This window comes from Pseudophryne corroboree, chromosome 8 (assembly GCF_028390025.1).
Source record: "Pseudophryne corroboree isolate aPseCor3 chromosome 8, aPseCor3.hap2, whole genome shotgun sequence".
Lineage (NCBI taxonomy): Eukaryota > Metazoa > Chordata > Amphibia > Anura > Myobatrachidae > Pseudophryne > Pseudophryne corroboree.
The window spans coordinates 161,117,792-161,145,553 of record NC_086451.1 but is presented as its reverse complement, the minus strand read 5'-3'; the positions used below and the strand labels follow the sequence as shown (position 1 = coordinate 161,145,553).

At 40.6% G+C, this 27,762-nt stretch overlaps 1 long non-coding RNA gene and 3 other non-coding genes across 4 annotated transcripts; all 4 read right to left on the bottom strand.

The window, feature by feature from the left end:
• Nucleotides 1–3,338: 3,338 nt before the first annotated feature.
• On the bottom strand, nt 3,339–3,412 carry TRNAS-ACU (transfer RNA serine (anticodon ACU)). The gene has a single exon. It is a non-coding gene; the product is annotated as a tRNA-Ser (tRNA).
• Nucleotides 3,413–5,671: 2,259 nt separating this feature from the next.
• On the bottom strand, nt 5,672–5,745 carry TRNAS-ACU (transfer RNA serine (anticodon ACU)). Its single transcript has one exon. It is a non-coding gene; the product is annotated as a tRNA-Ser (tRNA).
• A 7,046-nt stretch (nt 5,746–12,791) lies between these two features.
• LOC134947581 (uncharacterized) lies at nt 12,792–13,844 on the bottom strand. The gene is made up of 3 exons (XR_010182636.1): nt 13,782–13,844; nt 13,494–13,706; nt 12,792–12,875 (listed from the first exon to the last, which is right to left on the bottom strand). It is a non-coding gene; the product is annotated as an uncharacterized LOC134947581 (long non-coding RNA).
• Nucleotides 13,845–18,110: 4,266 nt separating this feature from the next.
• TRNAS-ACU (transfer RNA serine (anticodon ACU)) lies at nt 18,111–18,184 on the bottom strand. Its single transcript has one exon. It is a non-coding gene; the product is annotated as a tRNA-Ser (tRNA).
• Nucleotides 18,185–27,762: the final 9,578 nt, after the last annotated feature.

The window sequence follows — 27,762 nt, the reverse complement described above, 5'->3', positions numbered from 1 at the left end:
TAAGATGTTTCTTCCATCAACCAACGAAGAAACACATTGGTACTTTCCTATGATGAGTGAGTGCTTCAGGATCTCTTGCACTTACATGTGCAGCAGAGTACTGCAATGGAAGCATGCTGGGCCCATAACCCAGAGGTAGGCAGATTGAAACTATCCTTTGCTATATGCATTTTTTTTGTTAATTTAAGTAATCAAAACTGGGATTGATATTTTTGCTCTTTTATTTTTACTTAAAGTACAATAACTTTTACCATTTTAATTTGTTTTAATAGTATATTGACAGTATTGTTTTCTTTCAAAAATCCACTTAATTTTCTTTACCCTATTATTAAAATGGTAATTGACAAAAACAAACTACATTGTCACCAGAAGAGCAATACAAAATGTACAAGTGATATATTAAAATCATCTTTCCAGCTTGAATTTCAATGATGCATTGGGGCAACGATTTTGTGAGAAACATCTTCACCCTTAAATAAAGATTTTCTTAATTCCTTACCTGTGTGCTAATTAGATATCACCTTGTTTTCACATTAAACAGACTTCTACATGAGAAAGCAGCAAGGATGCAGTGGCGGTAATGTTTCCTGGTGTCAACCTGTATTATTTCAGTAGACATTGAAATGAAGATGCATCTTGCTGCCTTTCCAATGAAGCAAGTTTAATTTAGTAATAGGTGAAAAACCATCCCTACAAAGGTGTTAATCAGAGACTTGGCTTTGTGGACACTTTTCAGAGAACAAATTTGTTAGCATAAAAATAAAGCCAGAAAATGAAGAGCTGTTTAATCACTCAATTGGATTTTTTTTGCCAGCATATTTCTTTTTCTCTGCAACCCACTGCTAAATTGTGCTTCAGAGCTGTTTTTATTAAATCACTGAATCAAATCTAACTCTGATTACATCAGAAAAGGCCAGGTACCCTACACCATAACACGGGGTTTGAAATTTTGACTTGTCTACTTAAAGATCACCAAAATTTGATAACAAGGTCAATTACGTCCCTGGGTGGGCTTGAACCACCAACCTTTTGGTTAGTAGCTGGACACACTAACCGATTGCGCCACAGAGACACTTTGCGAAAAGTATATACTGACAAAGGCTAATAAGCATACATCTAGAATGTTTCCTAGAAAAGCTTTAAAAAGTCAATAATCTGGAGAGTTTTTGTAAGATGTTTCTTCCATCAACCAACGAAGAAACACATTGGTACTTTCCCATGATGAGTGAGTGCTTCAGGATCTCTTGCACTTACATGTGCAGCAGAGTACTGCAATGGAAGCATGCTGGGCCCATAACCCAGAGGTAGGCAGATTGAAACTATCCTTTGCTATATGCATTTTTTTTTGTTAATTTAAGTAATCAAAACTGGGATTGATATTTTTGCTCTTTTATTTTTACTTAAAGTACAATAACTTTTACCATTTTAATTTGTTTTAATAGTATATTGACAGTATAGTTTTCTTTTAAAAAATCCACTTAATTTTCTTTACCCTATTATTAAAAGGGTAATTGACAAAAACAAACTACATTGTCACCAGAAGAGCAATACAAAATGTACAAGTGATATATTAAAATCATCTTTCCAGCTTGAATTTCAATGATGCATTGGGGCAACGATTTTGTGAGAAACATCTTCACCCTTAAATAAAGATTTTCTTAATTCCTTACCTGTGTGCTAATTAGATATCACCTTGTTTTCACATTAAACAGACTTCTACATGAGAAAGCAGCAAGGATGCAGTGGCGTTAATGTTTCCTGGTGTCAACCTGTATTATTTCAGTAGACATTGAAATGAGGATGCATCTTGCTGCCTTTCCAATGAAGCAAGTTTAATTTAGTTATAGGTGAAAAACCATCCCTACAAAGGTGTTAATCAGAGACTTGGCTTTGTGGACACTTTTTAGAGAACAAATTTGTTAGCATAAAAATAAAGGCAGAAAATGAAGAGCTGTTTAATCACTCAATTGGATTTTTCTGCCAGCATATTTTTTTTCTCTGCAACCCATTGCTAAATTGTGCTTCCTAGCTGTTTTTTTATAAAATCACTGAATCAAATCTAACTCTGATTACATCAGAGAAGGCCAGGTACCCTACACCATAAGAGGGGGTTTGAAATTTTGACTTGTCTACTTAAATATCACCAAAACCTGATCACAAGGTCAATTATGTCCCTGGGTGGGATTGAACCACCAACCTTTTGGTTAGTAGCCGGACACACTAACCGATTGCGCCACAGTGACACTTTGCAAAAAGTACATACTGACAAAGGCTAATAAGCATTCATCTAGAACATTTCCTAGAAAAACTTTAAAAAGTCAATAATCTGGAGAGTTTTTGTAAGAATTTTCTTAAATCAACCAACGAAGAAACAAATTGGTACTTTCCCATGATGAGTGAGTGCTTCAGGATCTCTTGCACTTACATGTGCAGCAGAGTACTGCAATGGAAGCATGCTGGGCCCATTACCCAGAGGTAGGCAGATTGAAACTATCCTCTGCTATATGCATTTTTTTTGTTAATTAAAGTAATCCAAAACTGGGATTGATATGTTAGCTATTTTATGTTTACTTAAAGTACAATAACTTTTACCATTTTAATTTGTTTTAATAGTATATTGACAGTATTGTTTTCTTTCAAAAATCCACTTAATTTTCTTTACCCTATTATTAAAATGGTAATTGACAAAAACAAACTACATTGTCACCAGAAGAGCAATACAAAATGTACAAGTGATATATTAAAATCATCTTTCCAGCTTGAATTTCAATGATGCATTGGGGCAACGATTTTGTGAGAAACATCTTCACCCTTAAATAAAGATTTTCTTAATTCCTTACCTGTGTGCTAATTAGATATCACCTTGTTTTCACATTAAACAGACTTCCACATGAGAAAGCAGCAAGGATGCAGTGGCGTTAATGTTTCCTGGTGTCAACCTGTATTATTTCAGTAGAAATTGAAATGAGGATGCATCTTGCTGCCTTTCCAATGAAGCAAGTTTAATTTAGTAATAGGTGAAAAACCATACCTACAAAGGTGTTAATCAGAGACTTGGCTTTGTGGACACTTTTCAGAGAACAAATTTGTTAGCATAAAAATAAAGCCAGAAAATGAAGAGCTGTTTAATCACTCAATTGGATTTTTTTTCCAGCATATTTCTTTTTCTCTGCAACCCACTGCTAAATTGTGCTTCCTAGCTGTTTTTATAAAATCACTGAATCAAATCTAACTCTGATTACATCAGAGAAGGCCAGGTACCCTACACCATAACAGGGGGTTTGAAATTTTGACTTGTCTACTTAAAGATCACCAAAATCTGATAACAAGGTCAATTACGTCCCTGGGTGGGATTGAACCACCAACCTTTTGGTTAGTAGCCAGACACACTAACCGATTGCGCCACAGAGACACTTTGTAAAAAGTAAGTACTGACAAAGGCTAATAAGCATACATCTAGAACGTTTCCTAGAAAAACTTTAAAAAGTCAATAATCTGGAGAGTTTTTGTAAGATGTTTCTTCCATCAACCAACGAAGAAACACATTGGTACTTTCCCATGATGAGTGAGTGCTTCAGGATCTCTTGCACTTACATGTGCAGCAGAGTACTGCAATGGAAGCATGCTGGGCCCATAACCCAGAGGTAGGCATATTGAAACTATCCTTTGCTATATGCATTTTTTTTTGTTAATTTAAGTAATCAAAACTGGGATTGATATTTTTGCTCTTTTATTTTTACTTAAAGTACAATAACTTTTACCATTTTAATTTGTTTTAATAGTATATTGACAGTATAATTATTTTTTAAAAAATCCACTTAATTTTCTTTACCCTATTATTAAAAGGGTAATTGACAAAAACAAACTACATTGTCACCAGAAGAGCAATACAAAATGTACAAGTGATATATTAAAATCATCTTTCCAGCTTGAATTTCAATGATGCATTGGGGCAACGATTTTGTGAGAAACATCTTCACCCTTAAATAAAGATTTTCTTAATTCCTTACCTGTGTGCTAATTAGATATCACCTTGTTTTCACATTAAACAGACTTCTACATGAGAAAGCAGCAAGGATGCAGTGGCGTTAATGTTTCCTGGTGTCAACCTGTATTATTTCAGTAGACATTGAAATGAGGATGCATCTTACTGCCTTTCCAATGAAGCAAGTTTAATTTAGTAATAGGTGAAAAACCATCCCTACAAAGGTGTTAATCAGAGACTTGGCTTTGTGGACACTTTTCAGAGAACAAATTTGTTAGCATAAAAATAAAGCCAGAAAATGAAGAGCTGTTTAATCACTCAATTGGATTTTTTTTGCCAGCATATTTCTTTTTCTCTGCAACCCACTGCTAAATTGTGCTTCCTAGCTGTTTTTATAAAATCACTGAATCAAATCTGATTACATCAGAGAAGGCCAGGTACCCTACACCATAAGAGGGGGTTTGAAATTTTGACTTGTCTACTTAAAGATCACCAAAATCTGATAACAAGTTCAATTACTTCCCTGGGTGGGATTGAACCACCAACCTTTTGGTTAGTAGCTAGACACACTACCCGATTGCGCCACAGAGACACTTTGCAAAAAGTATATACTGACAAAGGCTAATAAGCATACATCTAGAACGTTTCCTAGAAAAACTTTAAAAAGTTAATAAGCTGGAGAGTTTTTGTAAGATGTTTCTTCCATCAACCAACGAAGAAACACATTGGTACTTTCCCATGATGAGTGAGTGCTTCAGGATCTCTTGCACTTACATGTGCAGCAGAGTACTGCAATGGAAGCATGCTGGGCCCATAACCCAGAGGTAGGCAGATTGAAACTATCCTTTGCTATATGCATTTTTTTTGTTAATTTAAGTAATCAAAACTGGGATTGATATTTTTGCTCTTTTATTTTTACTTAAAGTACAATAACTTTTACCATTTTAATTTGTTTTAATAGTATATTGACAGTATAGTTTTCTTTAAAAAATCCACTTAATTTTCTTTACCCTATTATTAAAAGGGTAATTGACAAAAACAAACTACATTGTCACCAGAAGAGCAATACAAAATGTACAAGTGATATATTAAAATCATCTTTCCAGCTTGAATTTCAATGATGCATTGGGGCAACGATTTTGTGAGAAACATCTTCACCCTTAAATAAAGATTTTCTTAATTCCTTACCTGTGTGCTAATTAGATATCACCTTGTTTTCACATTAAACAGACTTCTACATGAGAAAGCAGCAAGGATGCAGTGGCGTTAATGTTTCCTGGTGTCAACCTGTATTATTTCAGTAGACATTGAAATGAGGATGCATCTTGCTGCCTTTCCAATGAAGCAAGTTTAATTTAGTTATAGGTGAAAAACCATCCCTACAAAGGTGTTAATCAGAGACTTGGCTTTGTGGATACTTTTTAGAGAACAAATTTGTTAGCATAAAAATAAAGGCAGAAAATGAAGAGCTGTTTAATCACTCAATTGGATTTTTCTGCCAGCATATTTTTTTTCTCTGCAACCCATTGCTAAATTGTGCTTCCTAGCTGTTTTTTATAAAATCACTGAATCAAATCTAACTCTGATTACATCAGAGAAGGCCAGGTACCCTACACCATAAGAGGGGGTTTGAAATTTTGACTTGTCTACTTAAATATCACCAAAACCTGATCACAAGGTCAATTATGTCCCTGGGTGGGATTGAACCACCAACCTTTTGGTTAGTAGCCAGACACACTAACCGATTGCGCCACAGAGACACTTTGCAAAAAGTACATACTGACAAAGGCTAATAAGCATTCATCTAGAACGTTTCCTAGAAAAACTTTAAAAAGTCAATAATCTGGAGAGTTTTTGTAAGAATTTTCTTAACTCAACCAACGAAGAAACACATTGGTACTTTCCCATTATGAGATGAGTGCTTCAGGATCTCTTGCACTTACATGTGCAGCAGAGTACTGCAATGGAAGCATGCTGGGCCCATTACCCAGAGGTAGGCAGATTGAAACTATCCTCTGCTATATGCATTTTTTTTGTTAATTAAAGTAATCCAAAACTGGGATTGATATGTTAGCTATTTTATGTTTACTTAAAGTACAATAACTTTTACCATTTTAATTTGTTTTAATAGTATATTGACAGTATTGTTTTCTTTCAAAAATCCACTTAATTTTCTTTACCCTATTATTAAAATGGTAATTGACAAAAACAAACTACATTGTCACCAGAAGAGCAATACAAAATGTACAAGTGATATATTAAAATCATCTTTCCAGCTTGAATTTCAATGATGCATTGGGGCAACGATTTTGTGAGAAACATCTTCACCCTTAAATAAAGATTTTCTTAATTCCTTACCTGTGTGCTAATTAGATATCACCTTGTTTTCACATTAAACAGACTTCCACATGAGAAAGCAGCAAGGATGCATTGGCGTTAATGTTTCCTGGTGTCAACCTGTATTATTTCAGTAGACATTGAAATGAGGATGCATCTTGCTGCCTTTCCAATGAAGCAAGTTTAATTTAGTAATAGGTGAAAAACCATCCTTACAAAGGTGTTCATCAGAGACTTGGCTTTGTGGACACTTTTCAGAGAACAAATTTGTTAGCATAAAAATAAAGCCAGAAAATGAAGAGCTGTTTAATCACTCAATTGGATTTTTTTGCCAGCATATTTCTTTTTCTCTGCAACCCACTGCTAAATTGTGCTTCCTAGCTGTTTTTATAAAATCACTGAATCAAATCTAACTCTGATTACATCAGAGAAGGCCAGGTACCCTACACCATAAGAGGGGATTTGAAATTTTGACTTGTCTACTTAAATATCACCAAAATCTGATCACAAGGTCAATTACATCCCTGGGTGGGATTGAACCACCAACCTTCTGGTTTATAGCCGTACACACTAACTGATTGCACCACAGAGACACTCTGCGAAAGTACATACTGACAAAGGCTAATAAGCATTCATCTAAAACATTTCCTAGAAAAACTTTAAAAAGTCAATAATCTGGAGAGTTTTTGTAAGATGTTTCTTCCATCCACCAACGAAGAAACACATTGGTACTTTCCCATGATGAGTGAGTGCTTCAGGATCTCTTGCACTTACATGTGCAGCAGAGTACTGCAATGGAAGCATGCTGGGCCAATAACCCAGAGGTAGGCAGATTAAAACTATCCTCTGCTATATGCATTTTTTTTTGTTAATTAAAGTAATCCAAAACTGGGATTGATATTTTTGCTCTTTTATTTTTCATTAAAGTACAATAACTTTTACCATTTTAATTTGTTTTAATAGTATATTGAAAGTATTGTTTTCTTTTAAAAATCCACTTAATTTTCTTTACCCTATTATTAAAATGGTAATTGACAAAAACAAACTACATTGTCACCAGAAGAGCAATACAAAATGTACAAGTGATATATTAAAATCATCTTTCCAGCTTGAATTTCAATGATGCATTGGGGCAACGATTTTGTGAGAAACATTTTCACCCTTAAATAAAGATTTTCTTAATTCCTTACCTGTGTGCTAATTAGATATCACCTTGTTTTCACATTAAACAGACTTCCACATGAGAAAGCAGCAAGGATGCAGTGGCGTTAATGTTTCCTGGTGTCAACCTGTATTATTTCAGTAGACATTGAAATGAGGATGCATCTTGCTGCCTTTCCAATGAAGCAAGTTTAATTTAGTAATAGGTGAAAAACCATCCTTACAAAGGTGTTAATCAGAGACTTGGCTTTGTGGACACTTTTCAGAGAACAAATTTGTTAGCATAAAAATAAAGCCAGAAAATGAAGAGCTGTTTAATCACTCAATTGGATTTTTTTGCCAGCATATTTCTTTTTCTCTGCAACCCACTGCTAAATTGTGCTTCCTAGCTGTTTTTATAAAATCACTGAATCAAATCTAACTCTGATTACATCAGAGAAGGCCAGGTACCCTACACCATAAGAGGGGGTTTGATATTTTGACTTGTCTACTTAAAGATCACCAAAATCTGATAACAAGGTCAATTACATCCCTGGGTGGGATCGAACCACCAACCTTTTGGTTAATAGCCATACACACTAACTGATTGCGCCACAGAGACACTTTGCAAAAGTCCATACTGACAAAGGCTAATAAGCATTCATCTAAAACGTTTCCTAGAAAAACTTTAAAAAGTCAATAATCTGGAGAGTTTTTGTAAGATGTTTCTTCCATCAACCAAAGAAGAAACACATTGGTACTTTCCCATGATGAGTGAGTGCTTCAGGATCTCTTGCACTTACATGTGCAGCAGAGTACTGCAATGGAAGCATACTGGGCCCATAACCCAGAGGTAGGCAGATTGAAACTATCCTTTGCTATAAGCATTTTTTTTTTGTTAATTTAAGTAATCAAAACTGGGATTGATATTTTTGCTCTTTTATTTTTACTTAAAGTACAATAACTTTTACCATTTTAATTTGTTTTAATAGTATATTGACAGTATAGTTTTCTTTAAAAAATCCACTTAATTTTCTTTACCCTATTATTAAAAGGGTAATTGACAAAAACAAACTACATTGTCACCAGAAGAGCAATACAAAATGTACAAGTGATATATTAAAATCATCTTTCCAGCTTGAATTTCAATGATGCATTGGGTCAACGATTTTGTGAGAAACATCTTCACCCTTAAATAAAGATTTTCTTAATTCCTTACCTGTGTGCTAATTAGATATCACCTTGTTTTCACATTAAACAGACTTCTACATGAGAAAGCAGCAAGGATGCAGTGGCGTTAATGTTTCCTGGTGTCAACCTGTATTATTTCAGTAGACATTGAAATGAGGATGCATCTTGCTGCCTTTCCAATGAAGCAAGTTTAATTTAGTAATAGGTGAAAAACCATCCCTACAAAGGTGTTAATCAGAGACTTGGCTTTGTGGACACTTTTCAGAGAACAAATTTGTTAGCATAAAAATAAAGCCAGAAAATGAAGAGCTGTTTAATCACTCAATTGGATTTTTTTTGCCAGCATATTTCTTTTTCTCTGCAACCCACTGCTAAATTGTGCTTCCTAGCTGTTTTTATTAAATCACTGAATCAAATCTAACTCTGATTACATCAGAAAAGGCCAAGTACCCTACACCATAACAGGGGGTTTGAAATTTTGACTTGTCTACTTAAAGATCACCAAAATCTGATCACAAAGTCAATTACGTCCCTGGGTGGGATTGAACCACCAACCTTTTGGTTAGTAGCCAGACACACTAACCCATTGCGCCACAGAGATACTTCACGAAAAGTCCCTACTGACAAAGGCTAATAAGCATACATCTAGAACGTTTCCTAGAAAAACTTTAAAAAGTCAATAATCTGGAGAGTTTTTGTAAAATGTTTCTTCCATCAACCAACGAAGAAACACATTGGTACTTTCCCATGATGAGTGAGTGCTTCAGGATCTCTTGCACTTACATGTGCAGCAGAGTACTGCAATGGAAGCATGCTGGGCCCATAACCCAGAGGTAGGCAGATTGAAACTATCCTTTGCTATATGCATTTTTTTTGTTAATTTAAGTAATCAAAACTGGGATTGATATTTTTGCTCTTTTATTTTTACTTGAAGTACAATAACTTTTACCATTTTAATTTGTTTAAATCCACTTAATTTTCTTTACCCTATTATTAAAAGGGTAATTGACAAAAACAAACTACATTGTCACCAGAAGAGCAATACAAAATGTACAAGTGATATATTAAAATCATCTTTCCAGCTTGAATTTCAATGATGCATTGGGGCAACGATTTTGTGAGAAACATCTTCACCCTTAAATAAAGATTTTCTTAATTCCTTACCTGTGTGCTAATTAGATATCACCTTGTTTTCACATTAAACAGACTTCCACATGAGAAAGCAGCAAGGATGCAGTGGCGTTAATGTTTCCTGGTGTCAACCCGTATTATTTCAGTAGACATTGAAATGAGGATGCATCTTGCTGCCTTTCCAATGAAGCAAATTTAATTTAGTAATAGGTGAAAAACCATCCCTACAAAGGTGTTAATCAGAGACTTGGCTTTGTGGACACTTTTCAGAGAACAAATTTGTTAGCATAAAAATAAAGCCAGAAAATGAAGAGCTGTTTAATCACTCAATTGGATTTTTTTGCCAGCATATTTCTTTTTCTCTGCAACCCACTGCTAAATTGTGCTTCCTAGCTGTTTTTATAAAATCACTGGGGTATATTTACTAAGCTCCCGATTTTGACCGAGATGGCGTTTTTTCTTCAAAGTGTCATCTCGGTCATTTACTAAACACTAATCACGGCAGTGATGAGGTCATTCGTATTTTTTTGCTAGTCCAAGTTCAAAATTACGAATGAATACACCATCGGTCAAATTACGCCTGTTTAGATATGAATCTCGGTCATTTATTAACCATTCGTAATTGCATTTGCTGCCGCGAAAATGATTTCGCGGCCGCGAAAAATTACGATTCGCATTTTTTTCCTAAAAAAAAACGCGCCAGCCTTTGAAAACCGCGTTTACATGTGAACTTAATTATCCATTACTCACACCTGTTTTTTTGGGCCTATAAAAGTGTTTCAGGCACATTCTGAACTACTCTCACTCTGAAATGGCGGCTGTAGTGTGTGGCAATGGTTTTTTGTTGGCTGTGGGATACGTTAGACTGCTCCATGAGGCTTCCAGGAATCAGGACCAGGTAAGTGAACATGGCCAACAGGTTGTCCAGGTACCGCGGAGGCTGCGCCAGCCTCGTTTTTTTAGAGGGCGTTTAAACTTAAATGCATTGTCCGATGATAGGGTCATACAGATGTTCCGCCTAAATAGAAACAACATTTTCCACCTGTATGACCTTGTCAAACTGGGCATAGACCCTGAGACAGCACGCTCTCGCTCTGTCTCAGGCCTACACAAACTCCTGGCTGTGTTACACTTTATGGCTACTGGGAGCTTCCAGGCTGTGGCAGGCGACGTCATTGGGATCTCACAGCCCACCTTTTCAAGATTTTTGATGCAGGTGAGTCTAAAAATACATATGCGGTTATGGCTAAGTGTTGCTTGTGTAAGTTGAAACACCACAGTATTGTAGAGAATACCTAACATGACACTCACCTTAGCTTATTTAATGTCCACTCAGGTTTTGGATGTGTTGGAGCCACACATTAAAGCCTCAATCTGCTTCCCTACTGAGGAGTCGGAGTGGAGTGCTGTCAGGGTAGCTTTCTATGAGCTTGCAGGCATGCCCAATGTGCTGGGGGCCATAGATTGCACACACGTTCAGCTGAGATCACCTAAGGGCCGCCAGTATATATATACTAATAGGCATATGGATCAATCAACTAATGTCCAGGTGGTCTGTGATGCAAATTTAAAAATTATGAGTGTTGTTGCAGGTTACACTGGTGCCTGCCATGACTCCTTCATCCTCAGTCAGTCATCGCTCTTCGATAAATTTGAGGAGGGACAAATGCCTGATGGCTGGCTGTTGGGTATGTTGAAAATGTTATGTGTGTATGTCTTTTAACCACAGCCTAGATTTTGGAGGAGGTGATAGAATAATCTAACATATGTCCTAATGTTGACTATATATGTTTTTCAGGTGATGGGGGTTACGGCTGCTACTCTTGGCTCCTTACTCCATTGTCCCAACCTGATTCTCCTGCTGAACACAGTTATAATCATGCACATAAGGCTACGCGGAATGTGATAGAAAGATGTTTTGGGGTGCTGAAGTCACGTTTTCGGTGTCTGGATAAATCTGGTGGCCTTTTGTTGTATAGTCCCTCAAAGGTGACTCGGATTGTGTTCTGCTGCTGTTTTCTCCATAATCTGTGTTTAAGTCAACATCTGGCACATGGTGAGGGAGAAAGCAGTCAGCAAGCAGAGGAGTTAGATACATCTGGTGACAGTGTGAGTACAATTGTAGGGAGGCAGGTACGTCAAGAAGTGATCCTGCGATATTTTACAGGTAAGTTTTATTATGCTGTAATTATCCTTCACTAAACACTTTGCTCTACTTTCTATTGTGTGTTCTGTTACTTACTGTTTGTTGTTTATAGTGGTGTGTCCATTGTGCTTAGTTGATGCTAACAAAACATTTACAGTCATTACCCTTGAAAAACATAACTACATACATACAGACCAGCTTAAAAAATTTTGGAGACGGACACAGGAATGTTTTTTTTTAACAAATTTTTGTATTTATTTGCACAAAAAGATTGGTGTTATTTTTTTCGCTTGTGTGTGCTGGGTGCTGGCTCACTGGCACGTGCTCTTGAGGAACGCCGGACAGGGGAGGTTACTGGCGTTTGAACAGGGGTCGTGGTCCCCGAGCTGGAGGTAACTTGCTGAGCTCCCATCATAGCAATATTGCTGCTCAAATTATTTAAACTGGCAATCAGCTGAGTGTTTGTAGCAGTGTGGCTGGCTACAATCCTGGATAAGGCCTCATTCACCACTTGATTGTGTTGAATGATCTGAACGAGTGCCTGCTGATGTCGCTGTTGCTCATCTATAATGCGGGATAAATGTGCATTCATTTGGCTGTTTTCAGCCCTAATTTGCTCCATTGAGGTAGCCATTCTCCCTACTTGTACTATCAGTCTGCCCGAGTTGCGACTAATACGCGGTAGATGATGGGGCAGACTGGCAAGGTGTTGTGTATGTTGGGTCAGGGTGGCATTGCTTTGGGCCTGTTGGCTTGTCCAACTGGCCCAAAAATCGCCAGGAATTTGGCTTGGGGGCGGAGCTTGTGCCAGTTGGGGACTGATGGATGGTTGGGGTATATCCTGCAACTGTATTGGCATGCTTGGATCAACAGCTGTAAGTTGCAGTGTGAAGGATGGCTCTTGTTCTGGTCCCTGCTGGTCCTCGGCGGACATCAAGTTGTGCTCTGTATGGGGTAGGCAACATGCAATGTTGTAATTTTTTTTAATTTGGCCTGGCTAATGCAACACATTAATACATTCCTAATACTACATTTTTGCATTATTAGCACTTGTTTTTCTCAACGTTAACAATTTATAATTTTTATATTTTAAAAAACCAACACAGGCGCAAACATTGCCAAATTTGCATATTCCTCACTTAACTAACTTCCCTCCACACCATTACACTGTTAGATTCCCTCCCCTCACCACGATATAGACTACTTACCTGTATAGTCCAGAGGAGCGGAGCAAGTAAGCCATCTACATACTGGACAGGGGCGATGTGTGAACACTCTAATGGTTTTTTTATTTCGGTCCAACATTTAATTTTATTCATATTTTTTTAAAAATGTGAACGTGTGTGTGCTTAATGTATCCTCAAATCTGTTGTTTTCATACAAATAGGTTGTCTAGACCATCCACTAAGACCTTATCTAATTTTATTAAAGCACCTTGAGCAATTGAAGACGTTACATCACATTGATTGTTGAGGAAAACATGTAAACTCCAAACCAACTAACAACATCTTAAGTGTACTGTGTATATTATTGCTTATGTGTTTAATTTATGTTTTTACTCACCAGATAACTGAGGTGATCTGGCCTCATCACTCTGCGAACTCGACAATAGTGCCAGTGGTGGCTGGGGTGACACTGCCGAAAGTCTTCGCCTGGGTGGGGATGATGGAGGTGCGGAATCAGAGCCAAGACGCCGTGTCTTAGTTGGCCTCCTGGGTAAGTGGCCCAAGCCCTGTGATGGGCGGCTTACAGGAGGTCGGCTTCCAGAAGCAGAACCTAGGTGCAAAATTTAAACTTAATATTTTGTACTTCTATGTGTTTTCAGAATATGTGACTACAGTGAAGACTTACCTGCAATACCGGCATCATCCTGACTTGTGTGAGGCCTGTCTGGGCGGCTGGTCTGTGTGACTGTGGAAAAAGTGACCCCAACATTATTACCATGTTTTTGGAAAAATGACCCACTGAAAACCATTAATGTACTGTAAGCATCTATATGGTTTTGTTTAAAACAAATTTTTAAGCTTAAGAGCTTCTACATTCATGATTTTGAGTTGAATATCAAAATGTACTTGATGTGGCACACAATAAATTTATTTAAAATAAGTTTTTGGTCTCAGATATTGCAGAGATTGAGTACTTGCAAATATTTTTAAAATGTAATGTTTTAAAAATTTCCCCGCTTTTCTGTTTGTTAAAAAAACAAAAACCTTTTGTGGATTTTAAACAAACACACATGTTCAAGCATTATCGCCAAAAATTGCAACAAAAAAAGAAAAAAAAACATTCAAAACACAAACACACCTTAAGGGAGCATAGGCATGCAATCTGTTTTGTGAGAAAAAAATCATCCTTTAAACTTTAAAAATGAAATTAACTAAATTTTACAGACATTTTAAGAACAATATTACAAAACAAACTTACCATCCTGCGTGGGTCGGTCCGAATCCCGGACATGAGTAGCAGACACCACTTCGCCAGGAATCAATGCCCGCACAGGCTCCTCCCAGTCCCGATAGCTTACACGTAAAGGTGGCCCACCTCCGGTTCTCCGTGCAGATTTGGACTCTTTGGCCATCTTGGCCTTGACACGCCGCTTAATATCATAGAAACGCTTGCGGCACGTGTCCTCTGTCCGCCTCACCACACCCTCACTATTCACAGCAAGTATGACTTGCCCCCACAGGGCAGACTTCCTGCGGGAGGACACCCTGGCAGCATCCTGACCAAACAATTGGCGATGGTGCTTCATCAGCTCACGCACCAACGCCATGTTTTCAGCATAGCTGAACTTTATATTCCTGCCAGTCTTGGTAGTGGTGCGTGGCTGCGGTGCCACAACACCATCACTATCACTGGAAAATCCAGCAACAGGCACCCCCTCCTCCTCCTCCTCACTAACCTCCTCCCTCTCACTACCCCCCTCCACCTCACTACCAGCCTCCACCTCACTACCAGCCTCCACCTCACTACCAGCCTCCACCTCACTAACCTCCGCCACCACACTGACCTCTGAGTCGGACATGACAAACAACATAAAACACACAAAAATGAAAACACAAAACACACTCCTCCACTACTCCTACTACACACCACACAGCCAACACACACGCTCACTCACTCACAAACAATGACAAAAGACTGAAAAAAAAAAACAAGGACAAAAAAGTTTACAAACTGGGAAAAAACAATACTACAAAGATCACAAGACTACTAACACACACAGTACAGCACTCAACAATCACCAAACTCCTCTCCAAATCCACCAAAAACTCCACCAAACTCACCAACTCCAAATACACCTTCCTCTCTCCTCTCCACTAGCTAAACCCACGAGGTGCGGAGTGTTTGGGGCGTTTTTATAGTAACATGCACAGACACTCCTCCTTCACGAATACAACCAATCACGGCCGCGTGACGTAAACGAAACTTAGGAGTAAAAACGCGGCCGCAAATTCAAAATCACTGCCGTAACAGACTTGTGACGCAGTTGTAAAAAAAACGCAACAACGCGGCCGCAAAATAGCAAACGCGGCCGCATTCAGCAGCAAAAAAACACGAATGACATCGACATCGGAAGATACGGAAAATACGAATACGACTGCTTAGTAAATGAGTCGTAATCAATTCAAAAAGTTGCAGATTTACACTGTCGATGTCAGTCGTGATTGAACTTGAACATGATTCTGAAAAATACGAATCTTAGTAAATATACCCCACTGAATCAAATCTAACTCTGATTACATCAGAGAAGGCCAGGTACCCTACACCATAAGAGGGGGTTTGAAATTTTGACTTGTCTACTTAAAGATCACCAAAATCTGATAACAAGGTCAATTACGTCCCTGGGTGGGATTGAACCACCAACCTTTTGGTTTATAGCCGTACACACTAACTGATTGCACCACAGAGACACTTTGCAAAAGCACATACTGACAAAGGCTAATAAGCATTCATCTAAAACGTTTCCTAGAAAAACTTTAAAAAGTCAATAATCTGGAGAGTTTTTGTAAGATGTTTCTTCCATCCACCAACGAAGAAACGCATTGGTACTTTCCCATGATGAGTGAGTGCTTCAGGATCTATTGCACTTACATGTGCAGCAGAGTACAGCAATGGAAGCATGCTGGGCACATAACCCAGAGGTAGGCAGATTGAAACTATCCTCTGCTATATGCATTTTTTTTTGTTAATTAAAGTAATCCAAAACTGGGATTGATATGTTGGCTCTTTTATTTTTACTTACAGTACAATAACTTTTACCATTTTAATTTGTTTTAATAGTATATTGACAGTATTGTTTTCTTTCAAAAATCCACTTAATTTTCTTTACCCTATTATTAAAATGGTAATTGACAAAAACAAACTACATTGTCACCAGAAGAGCAATACAAAATGTACAAGTGATATATTAAAATCATCTTTCCAGCTTGAATTTCAATGATGCATTGGGGCAACGATTTTGTGAGAAACATTTTCACCCTTAAATAAAGATTTTCTTAATTCCTTACCTGTGTGCTAATTAGATATCACCTTGTTTTCACATTAAACAGACTTCCACATGAGAAAGCAGCAAGGATGCAGTGGCGTTAATGTTTCCTGGTGTCAACCTGTATTATTTCAGTAGACATTGAAATGAGGATGCATCTTGCTGCCTTTCCAATGAAGCAAGTTTAATTTAGTAATAGGTTAAAAACCATCCCTACAAAGGTGTTAATCAGAGACTTGGCTTTGTGGACACTTTTCAGAGAACAAATTTGTTAGCATAAAAATAAAGCTAGAAAATTAAGAGCTGTTTAATCACTCAATTGGATTTTTTTTGCCAGCATATTTCTTTTTCTCTGCAACCCACTGCTAAATTGTGCTTCCTAGCTGTTTTTATAAAATCACTGAATCAAATCTAACTCTGATTACATCAGAGAAGGCCAGGTACCCTACACCAGAACAGGGGGTTTGAAATTTTGACTTGTCTACTTAAAGATCACCAAAATCTGTAAACAAGGTCAATTACGTCCCTGGTTGGGATTGAACCACTAACCTTTTGGTTAGTAGCCGGACATACTAACCGATTGCGCCAAAGAGACACTTTGCAAAAATTATATACTGACAAAGTCTAATAAGCATACATCTAGAACGTTTCCTAGAAAAACTTTAAAAAGTCAATAATCTGGAGAGTTTTTGTAAGATGTTTCTTCCATCAACCAATGAAGAAACACATTGGTACTTTCCCATGATGAGTGAGTGCTTCAGGATCTCTTGCACTTACATGTGCAGCAGAGTACTGCAATGGAAGCATGCTGGGCCCATAACCCAGAGGTAGGCAGATTGAAACTATCCTTTGCTATATGCATTTTTTTTTGTTAATTTAAGTAATCAAAACTGGGATTGATATTTTTGCTCTTTTATTTTTACTTAAAGTACAATAACTTTTACCATTTTAATTTGTTTTAATAGTATATTGACAGTATAGTTTTCTTTAAAAAATCCACTTCATTTTCTTTACCCTATTATTAAAAGGGTAATTGACAAAAACAAACTACATTGTCACCAGAAGAGCAATACAAAATGTACAAGTGATATATTAAAATCATCTTTCCAGCTTGAATTTCAATGATGCATTGGGGCAACGATTTTGTGAGAAACATCTTCACCCTTAAATAAAGATTTTCTTAATTCCTTACCTGTGTGCTAATTAGATATCACCTTGTTTTCACATTAAACAGACTTCTACATGAGAAAGCAGCAAGGATGCAGTGGCGTTAATGTTTCCTGGTGTCAACCTGTATTATTTCAGTAGACATTGAAATGAGGATGCATCTTGCTGCCTTTCCAATGAAGCAAGTTTAATTTAGTAATAGGTGAAAAACCATCCCTACAAAGGTGTTAATCAGAGACTTGGCTTTGTGGACACTTTTCAGAGAACAAATTTGTTAGCATAAAAATAAAGCCAGAAAATGAAGAGCTGTTTAATCACTCAATTGGATTTTTTTTGCCAGCATATTTCTTTTTCTCTGCAACCCACTGCTAAATTGTGCTTCCTAGCTGTTTTTATTAAATCACTGAATCAAATCTAACTCTGATTACATCAGAAAAGGCCAGGTACCCTACACCATAACAGGGGGTTTGAAATTTTGACTTGTCTACTTAAAGATCACCAAAATCTGATAACAAGGTCAATTACGTCCCTGGGTGGGATTGAACCACCAACCTTTTGGTTAGTAGCCGGACACACTAACCGATTGCGCCACAGAGACACTTCGCAAAAAGTGTCTACTGACAAAGGCTAATAAGCATACATCTAAAACTTTTCCTAGAAAAACTTTAAAAAGTCAATAATCTGGAGAGTTTTTTTAAGATGTTTCTTCCATCAACCAACGAAGAAACACATTGGTACTTTCCCATGATGAGTGAGTGCTTTAGGATCTCTTGCACTTACATGTGCAGCAGAGTACTGCAATGGAAGCATGCTGGGCCCATTACCCAGAGGTAGGCAGATTGAAACTATCCTCTGCTATATGCATTTTTTTTGTTAATTAAAGTAATCCAAAACTGGGATTGATATGTTAGCTCTTTTATGTTTTCTTAAAGTACAATAACTTTTACCATTTTAATTTGTTTTAATAGTATATTGACAGTATTGTTTTCTTTCAAAAATCTACTTAATTTTTTTTACCCTATTATTAAAATGGTAATTGACAAAAACAAACTACATTTGTTTGGGAGAAAAATGCAAAGGTACAAGACAGCTTTTCCTTGCCAATATCTCTCTTTTGCAAAGAGCTACGCATTGGAAAATTCAGGGCTATACCGTGTAGATGAAGCACTAACAGGAGGCTTTAAAATTTTCTTTCTAGTGTCCTTCGTTTGGGAGAAAAATCCAATGGTACAAGACAGCTTTTCCTTGCCAATATCTCTCTTTTGCAAAGAGCTGCGCATTGAAAAATTCAGGGCTATGCCGTGTAGATGATGGCCTAACAGGAGGCTTTAAAATTTTCTTTCTAGTGTCCTTCGTTTGGGAGAAAAATGCAAAGGTACAAGACAGCTTTTCCTTGCTAATATCTCTCTTTTGCAAAGAGCTGCGCATTGGAAAATTCAGGGCTATTCCGTGTAGATGATGGCCTAACAGGAGGCTTTAAAATTTTCTTTCTAGTGTCCTTCGTTTGGGAGAAAAATGCAAAGGTACAAGACAGCTTTTCCTTGCCAATATCTCTCTTTTGCAAAGAGCTGCGCATTGGAAAATTCAGGGCTATGCCGTGTAGATGATGGCCTAACAGGAGGCTTTAAAATTCCAAACGAAGGACACTAGAAAGAAAATTTTAAAGCCTCCTGTTAGGCCATCATCTACACGGCATAGCCCTGAATTTTCCAATGCGCAGCTCTTTGCGATTACAATCCAACCTGAATCAGGCTCTATTACCTATCACAATGCAGTGCAGGTAGTACAAAATGGGGTTAATATAGGAGAAAAACCCCCAGAGCTGTGCTCCTTAACTGTCCCTGGTGGCTAGTGGAGCGGCTGCCCAGTAATCAGTGTCCACGCCAGTGCGCACACGGCCCGCCCCCTACAGCCACGCTGGATCTCGGTATAGTGTGGGCACAGAAGCCCCTTACCTCCCTTTCATCAGCGGCCTCGTGATCCCGGAGGGCGGTGTGTGTGTGACTGACCTTAGGAAGAAACCGGAGCCTCCGCTGCAGTGACCCAGCAACCAGGGCACGGGAGTATACTGCGCCGCTGGGAGTGATGGAGCTGCAGTAAAGATGTCTATTAGACCTAGCCTGCTGCAGCCCTTGGAGATTCTTATAAAAAAAGTTCTTCTTTTCTTGTCAAAATTAATAGCTAAGAATAGGCTGCCTGAGGCAGCCCCCTGTTAAGTGGCCTGCTACTGAAGGCACCAACTACAAACTGAGCTCCCTGTTCATGGAAGCGAGGTTATAGAGCAGGGGGCGCTGAGCATCTTGGGAACAGTCAAAAGCTTTGAGCCTGTTGGTGCCTCAGATCAAGATCCTACTCTACACCCCAATGTGAATCCTTGTGGAGTCCAGTGTACCCCACAGAAGAAATGAATGTGTCACACCCATTGGCAGCAACATTAGAATAGCTGCTGATGGGCACAATTGAGAAAGGAGGGGGGGAAAACATTTGAATCCAGCACATATATGTAATTTGAATATGTAATTTGTACCTTCCTACTTTAAAATGTAATGGATGAACCTCACCCTGTGAGAACTATCTTTATGATCAAGAGATCTCATATGCAAGATAAGTATGTGTTGGCAGAGGCGCTCACTGGGCAGAGATGCTGATCGCATCTCTGGCATGTGCCGGTGCACTGCGGCACCAGCACACACACACACTTCAGACCTGATCTCCTGTTGTGTGAATATGCACAGCAGAGATCAGGTCTGAATTAGGCCCTATATACAGCTGTCAGTAAGGCAGGGATCTGCTGCTGCCAGTGAGGCAGGGATCTGCTGCTGCCAGTGAGGCAGGGATCTGCTGCTGCCAGTGAGGCAGGGATGTGCTGCTGTCAGTGAAGCAGTGATCTGCTGCTGTCAGTGAGGCAGTGATCTGCTGCTGTCAGTAAGGCAGGGATGTGCTGCTATAAGTGAGGCAGGGATGTGCTGTTGTCAGTGAAGCAGGGATGTGCTGCTGTCAGCAAGGCAGTGATCTGCTGCCCACTATCTCCCTATCACCCCTGCCTGAGTCACACACTTTCCCTGTCACCCCTGCCCCAGTTACCCACTATCTCCCAGTCACCGCTGCCTCAGTTAACCACTATACCTGCGACCCCTGCCTCAGTCACCCACTATACCAGTCACCCCTGCTTTAGTCACCCACTATCTCTGTCACCCCGGCCTCAGTCACCCACTATCTCCCACTCATACATGCTTCAGTCACCCACTATCTCCCAGTCATCCCTGCCTCAGTCACCTACTGACACCAGTGCAGACATTTCTGCTGCAGCCTCTCCACTCTCCAGCGTGAACGTCCTGACGACTGAGGAAATCCGCTTCCCAGTTGAGGACTCCGGGAATGAACACTGCCGATATTGCTGGCAGATGACGTTCTACCCAACTGAGGATTTTTGATACTTCCAGCTTTGCTATGCAATTTCGAGTGCCGCCTTGATGATTTGTGTACACTACCGTGGTGGCGTTGTCCGATTGTACTTGAACAGGCCTGTTCTGTACTAGAGGCAGGGCCAGTGTCAATGAATTGAACACTGCCTGCAATTCCAGAATGTTTATCGGGAGGAGAGATTCCTCCCTGGTCCACCGATGGTGAAGGGTCGTCATCACGGCCATGACCTTGGTGAATTTCCGAGGTGCCGTGGCCAAACCAGAAGGCAGGACCTGAAATCCAAAAACTAACCAGGCACAACACTGCTTAGCTTCCAACATCAGATGAGATTGGACATATCCAGTGTGATGCGGCTGTAGATGATTTTTGCTGTTTCTAACTTCTACTTCTAACTACTGGTACATCAATGAATAAGTTTCAAAATAGAATGCATCAAGAGAACGGTGTTGGTAGTATAAAACTACCTACAGCACCTGGTATTCCCAGGTGGTCTCACATCCAAGAACAAACCAGGCCTAAAATCAGGTGATATTGGGCATATACAGTGTGGTGTGGCTGTAGATGAGCTTAGTGGTTTCTGTTAGAGTTCTTCTACTTCTAACTACTCGTACATAAATGAGTAAGCGGACGATTTATTAAACCTGGTGAAATGATAATTTGCATGGTGATAAAGTACCAGCCAATCAGCTCCTAATTGCCATGTCACAGGCTGGGTTTGAAAAATGACAGTTAGGAGCTGACTGGCTGGTACTTTATCACCTTGCACTTTATCAGTTCACCAGGCTTAATAGATCTGCCCCAATGTTTCAAAATGGAATGCATCAAGAGAACGGTGTTAGTATTGTAAAAATACACACAGCTCCTGGTATTTCCTGGTGGTCTCCCATCCAAGTACTAAAACCAGGACCAACACTGCTCAGCTTCCATGATCAGGAGAGATTGGGCAAATCCAGTGTGCTGTGGCTGTAGATGAGCTGGTGGTTTTTATTACAGCTCTTCTACTTCTAACTTCTGGTACATAAAAGAATACATGTAAAAATTGAATGTACCAAGAAAATGGTGTTGGTAGTTTAAAAACACCTAAAGAATCTGATACTACCAAGCAGTCTCCCATCCATGTATTAACAAAGTCCAATACTGCTTTGCTTCAAAAATCAAATGAGATTGGGCATATCCAGTGTGGTGTGGCTTTAGATAAGCTTTGTGGTTTCTGTTAGAGCTCTTCTACTTCTAACTACTGGTACATTAATGAATATGTATAAGGTTGTAGTTTATCCAATATGCCTTTACTACCTTACCTTTCAACCCCCCCTCCCCTCTTCTCCTTATAGCTTCCTTAGTTCTCTCCTCCTCATGTGTGCGTTATTTGTTTTCTCATACGTCCTAGATGATGCTGGGGTCACATTAAGAACCTTGGGGTATAGACTGGATCCACAGGAGACATGGGCACTTTAAGACTTTCAAAGGGTGTGAACTGTCTCCTCCCTCTATACCCCTCCACCAGACTCCAGTTTTAGTATTGTGCGCAGTGATACTGGATGCACTACAGGGGAGCTCTACTGAGTTTCTCTGAAAAGACTTGTTAGTTTTTTTTATTTTCAGGGAGGCTGCTGGCAACAGTCTCCCTGCTTCGTGGGACTTAGGGGAGAGAAGTATGACCAACTTCTAGTGAGTTCAATAGCTCTGCTTCAGGCTGACAGGACACCATTAGCTCCTGAGGGTGATGATCGCTGGGTACGCCTAGATGCACACTCCCGCAGCCTGCCGTCACCCCCTTACAGAGCCAGAAGACAGGTGAGTAGCAGAAGAACAGAAGACTTCTTCTCCAGTGATGGCATTCTGAGGTACCGAGCAGCGAGCGGAACGCTGCGCGCCATGCTCCCACACAAACACAGGCACTGCAGGGTGCAGGGCACGGGGGGGGGGGCACCCTGGGCAGCATAAATTCCTCACAAAAGGCTGGAAAAAGTGGACATTAGTGCCTGGGCACTGTCCTTACCCCGCTAGCATAATTAATTATTTCTGAGCAGGACAGATACGCGCCATTACAGTAGCGGGGCTTCTTCCTCACCTCACCAGAACATCTTTAGAGCATTACAAGTCTATCACTATAGAGTTTATTATTTCCCAGACTGTGTACTTTTGGCGCTGGATTGTGAGCTGAAAAATCCTCTGTGTCCCTCTGACAGATTTACTGACGGTCTGTCCCCCATAAGCCGATGTGTCTGTGGGTACTTGGTACATGTGTGTCAACATGTCGATGGCTGAATGTTTTTCCCAAGAGGAAACTATATCAGGAATGCAGACATATGATGGTGGCCCTGTTGGCACCACCAATAACTGACTGGGTAAAAGTTTCAGTAATATCAGAGTAAGGTTGGATAAATCTGTGTCCCAGACACAGACGTAGAGAATAGATGTGATGTTCATGGCTATGTTTCTTTTCCCTCAGGCCCCGCGGGGTCGCAAAAATGTTATTTTGCCCAGTTACTACACACTGATACTGACACGGATACTGATTCCTATGTCGACCATAATGTTTCCTGATTAGATCCAATATTGGCAAGGAGCATTCAGTACATGATTGTGGATATTAAGGACATATTAAAATCACTGAAGACCCTGCTGTTCCTGACAAAGGGGTCTATATGTATGTATATATAGATATATAATGAAAGCTGATGTAACGTTCCTCCATCTCTGTTTGAGAAAGTCTGGGCCAGCTCGACAAGATGGTTTCAAATCCCCAAAAGGATTCTGGTTGTTTATTCATTTCCCGCCGCGGACAGAAAAAAGTGGGAGTCACCCCCTGTTCTGCACGGGGCCCTGTCACAAATCCAGCGGATCGTATGCAGGAAGCTACATTATTTCTAGTTATGTAACCAAGGGTACATTACTTAGACCTGCCATTACATGTGCATGGGTGAGTAGTAGTATTCAAGAATTGGTCGAATACCTTGTCATCCGATATAGATACCTTGGAGAGATGGGATACTCCTTACATTGTATCATATCAAGGACACTGCAGCATACTTACGTGAGACTGCAAGGGATATAGGACTCTTGAGTTCACGGGCCAATTTCATGGCAGTCTCGGATAGGAGGGCATTGTGGATTCACCAAGAGAATGCTGATGCTGACTCCAAGAAGAAAGGGAGTCCCTTCCCTATGAAGGTGAAGCGTTGTTTGGTGACTGCCTAGTTAATTTGATCTCGGCAGCTCCCGCAGGTAAGTCAACCTTCTTGCCCTATGTTCCCTCCCAACGGATGAAGACGCATCATTATCTGATGCAGTCATTTCGGCCCAATAGATATGCAAGAAGTTAAGATTCCCCTTTCTTTGCAGGTAGAGGAAGGAGAAGAGGGAAGAGGTCTGCATCCTCTTCAAGATCGCAGGAGCAGAGATCATCCTCTGCTTCTGCCAAATCCACCGCATGACGCTGGGGCTCTCTTGCAGGAGCCCGCACCAGTGGGGGCACGTCTAAAACTCTTCAGTCAGTTCTGGATTCATTCGGACATGGACTCGTGTGTTTTACAAATAGTGTCCCAAGGGTACAAACTGGGGTTTCAAGACGTTCCCCCTCACCGATTGTTCAAATCGGCTTTAGTCAGCAGGGAGCAGGTTTTTATTCAAGCCTCTTCGTGGTCCCTAAGCCGGACAGCTCAGTCAGACCAATCTGAAATCTGAAATCCCTCAATTTCTACCTAAGGAAATTAAATTTCAAGATGGAATCTCTCAGTGCAGTGATCTCCAGTCCGGAGGAAGGAGATTTCATGGTTTTGGTAGACATAAAGGATGCCTACTTACATGTTCCCATTTAGCCTCTGCATCAAGCTACCTGAGGTTTGCAATTCAGTATTGTCATTACCAATTTCAGACATTGCCGTTTGGTCTGTCCACGGCTCTGAGGATTTTCACCAGGGTGATCGCAAGCAAGGAGTAACAATTATCCCGTACTTGGATGATCTTTTGATAAAGGCGAAATCCAGGGACCAGTTAGTGCAAAACATTGCACTCTCCCTGACAGTTCTTCAACAACATAGTTGGCTCCTAAACTTGCCAAAATCGCAGTTGGTCCCAATGACGCGGTTGTTGTTTTTGGGAGTGATACTGGACACAGAAGAGGTTTTCTTCCAGTGGAAAGGCTCTGGAGATCCAGAGTCTGGTCAAACAAATTCTGAAACCAGCAAGAGTGTTAATCCATCAATGCATTTGGTTGCTGGGTAAGATGGTTGCGGCCTACGAGCCCATTCAGTTTGGCTGGTTCCATGCCAGAGTGTTCCAGTGGGACCTGTTGGACAAGTGGTCCGGATCCCACCTACACACGCACCGGAGGATAATCCTGTCTTCCAAGACCAGAATCTCACTCCATTGGTGGCTGCACAGTTCTCACCTCCTAGAGGGGCGAAGGTTCGGGATCCAGGACTGGATCCTAGGGACCATGGATGCAACCCTCCGAGGCTGGGGAGCAGTCACACAGGGGGAAAACGTCCAAGGAAGATGGTCAAGTCGGGAAAGTTGTCTCCACATAAATGTTCTGGAGTTAAGGGCCATTTAATAACTGCAGACACAGTACGCACTGGGACGGGTGCCCAGCATCCTCTACGGAATAAGAGAAAAGGATTTACCTGTAGGTATTAAAATCCTATTTTCTCTAACGTCCTAGAGGATGCTGGGGACTCCGTAAGGAACATGGGGATAGACGGCTCCGCAGGAGACATGGGCACTTTAAGAAAGACTTTAGTTCTGGGTGTGCACTGGCTCCTCCCTCTATGCCCCTCCTCCATACCTCAGTTTGATACTGTGCCCAGTGGAGACTGGGTGCTTTTCAGGAGCTCTCCTGAGCTTTCTGACAGAAAGTATTTTGTTAGGTTTTTAATTTTCAGGGAGCACTGCTGGCAACAGACTCCCTGCATCGAGGGACTGAGGGGAGAGAAGCAGCCCTACTCTCCGAGTTGCAAGGTCCTGCTTCTTAAGCTACTGGACACCATTAGCTCCAAAGGGATTAGCTCCAAAGGGATTGGTACGCAGGATTTCACCCTCGCCGTCCGTCCCAGAGCCGCGCCGCCGTCCCGCTCGCAGAGCCGGAAGATAGAAGCCGGGTGAGTATGAGAAGAAAAGAAGACTTCAGAGGCGGCAGAGGACTTCATGATCTTCATTGAGGTAACGCACAGCACTGCAGCTGTGCGCCATTGCTCCCATACACCTCACATACTCCGGTCACTGTAAGGGTGCAGGGCGCAGGGGGGGCGCCCTGGGCTGCAATATAAACCTCTTTTTGGCAGAAATATAACATATATACAGCTGGGCACTGTATATATGTATGAGCCCCCGCCAATTGTACAGTTTAAGCAGGACAGAAGCCCGCCGCCGAGGGGGCGGGGCTTCTCCCTCAGCACTCACCAGCGCCATTTTTTCTCCACAGCACCGCTGAGAGGAAGCTCCCCGGACTCTCCCCTGCTTATACCACGGTAGACAAGAGGGTTGAAAAGAGAGGGGGGGGGGGGCACATAATTTGGCGCAAATTACTTACAGCAGCGCTACTGTGCAAACATTAAGTTACTGTGCTATTCCTGGGTTATATAGCGCTGGGGTATGTGCTGGCATACTCTCTCTCTGTCTCTCCAAAGGGCAGAGCCGGCCATAGGCATAGGCAAACTAGGCAATTGCCTAGGGCATTTGATATGCCTAGGGGCATCAGCAACTTCTGCTGATTAAAATGATATGCGGCATGCCTATATTCTGTGTGTAGCATTTCATATGCAGATACAGCCACAGTCTCACACAGTATATAGGCGTGCTGCATATCATTTTAATCGGCAGAAGCTGCGTGTGCATCCTAACAACATAGCAATGCAAATAAGATGCATTTTAATAAAAAAAGGTGCCCCAACGTTAGCATTGAGGCAAGATTTATGAGGACACATCTGTATCCAAGCAGAGGCAGAGGTCACAGTGTTAGTGGCAGTGTGAGTGCTGTGTGCATGTGAGTGGGTTGATTGTGCAGTAGTGTTCGGAATATGAGTAAGGAGCATTATGTGTGTCATGTAAAAATGCATTAATAATGTGCAACATATGTGTAAGGGGCACTATGTGTGTCATTATGTGTATAAGGGCATTAATAATGTGCGGCATATGTGTAAGGGACATTGGTGGTCATTCCGAGTTGTTCGCTCTGTAATTTTCTTCGCATCGCAGCGATTTTCCGCTAATTGCGCATGCGCAAGGGTGGTCATTCCGAGTTGTTCGCTCAGTAATTTTCTTCGCATCGCAGCGATTTTCCGCTAATTGCGCATGCGCAATGTTCGCTCTGCGACTGCGCAAAGTAAATTTGCTATGCAGTTAGGTATTTTACTCACGGCATTACGAGGTTTTTTCTTTGTTCTGCTGATCGTAGTGTGATTGACAGGAAGTGGGAGTTTCTGGGCGGAAACTGGCCGTTTTATGGGTGTGTGTGAAAAAACGCTGCCGTTTCTGGGTAAAACGCGGGAGTGTCTGAAGAAACGGGGGAGTGTCTGGGCGAACGCTGGGTGTGTTTGTGACGTCAAACCAGGAACGAAACTGACTGAACTGATCACAGTTGTCGAGTAAGTCTGGAGCTACTCAGAAACTGCTAAGAAGTGTCTATTCGCAATTCTGCTAATCTTTCGTTCGCAATTTTGATAAGCTAAGATTCACTCCCAGTAGGCGGCGGCTTAACGTGTGCAATGCTGCTAAAAGCAGCTTGCGAGCTAACAACTCGGAATGAGG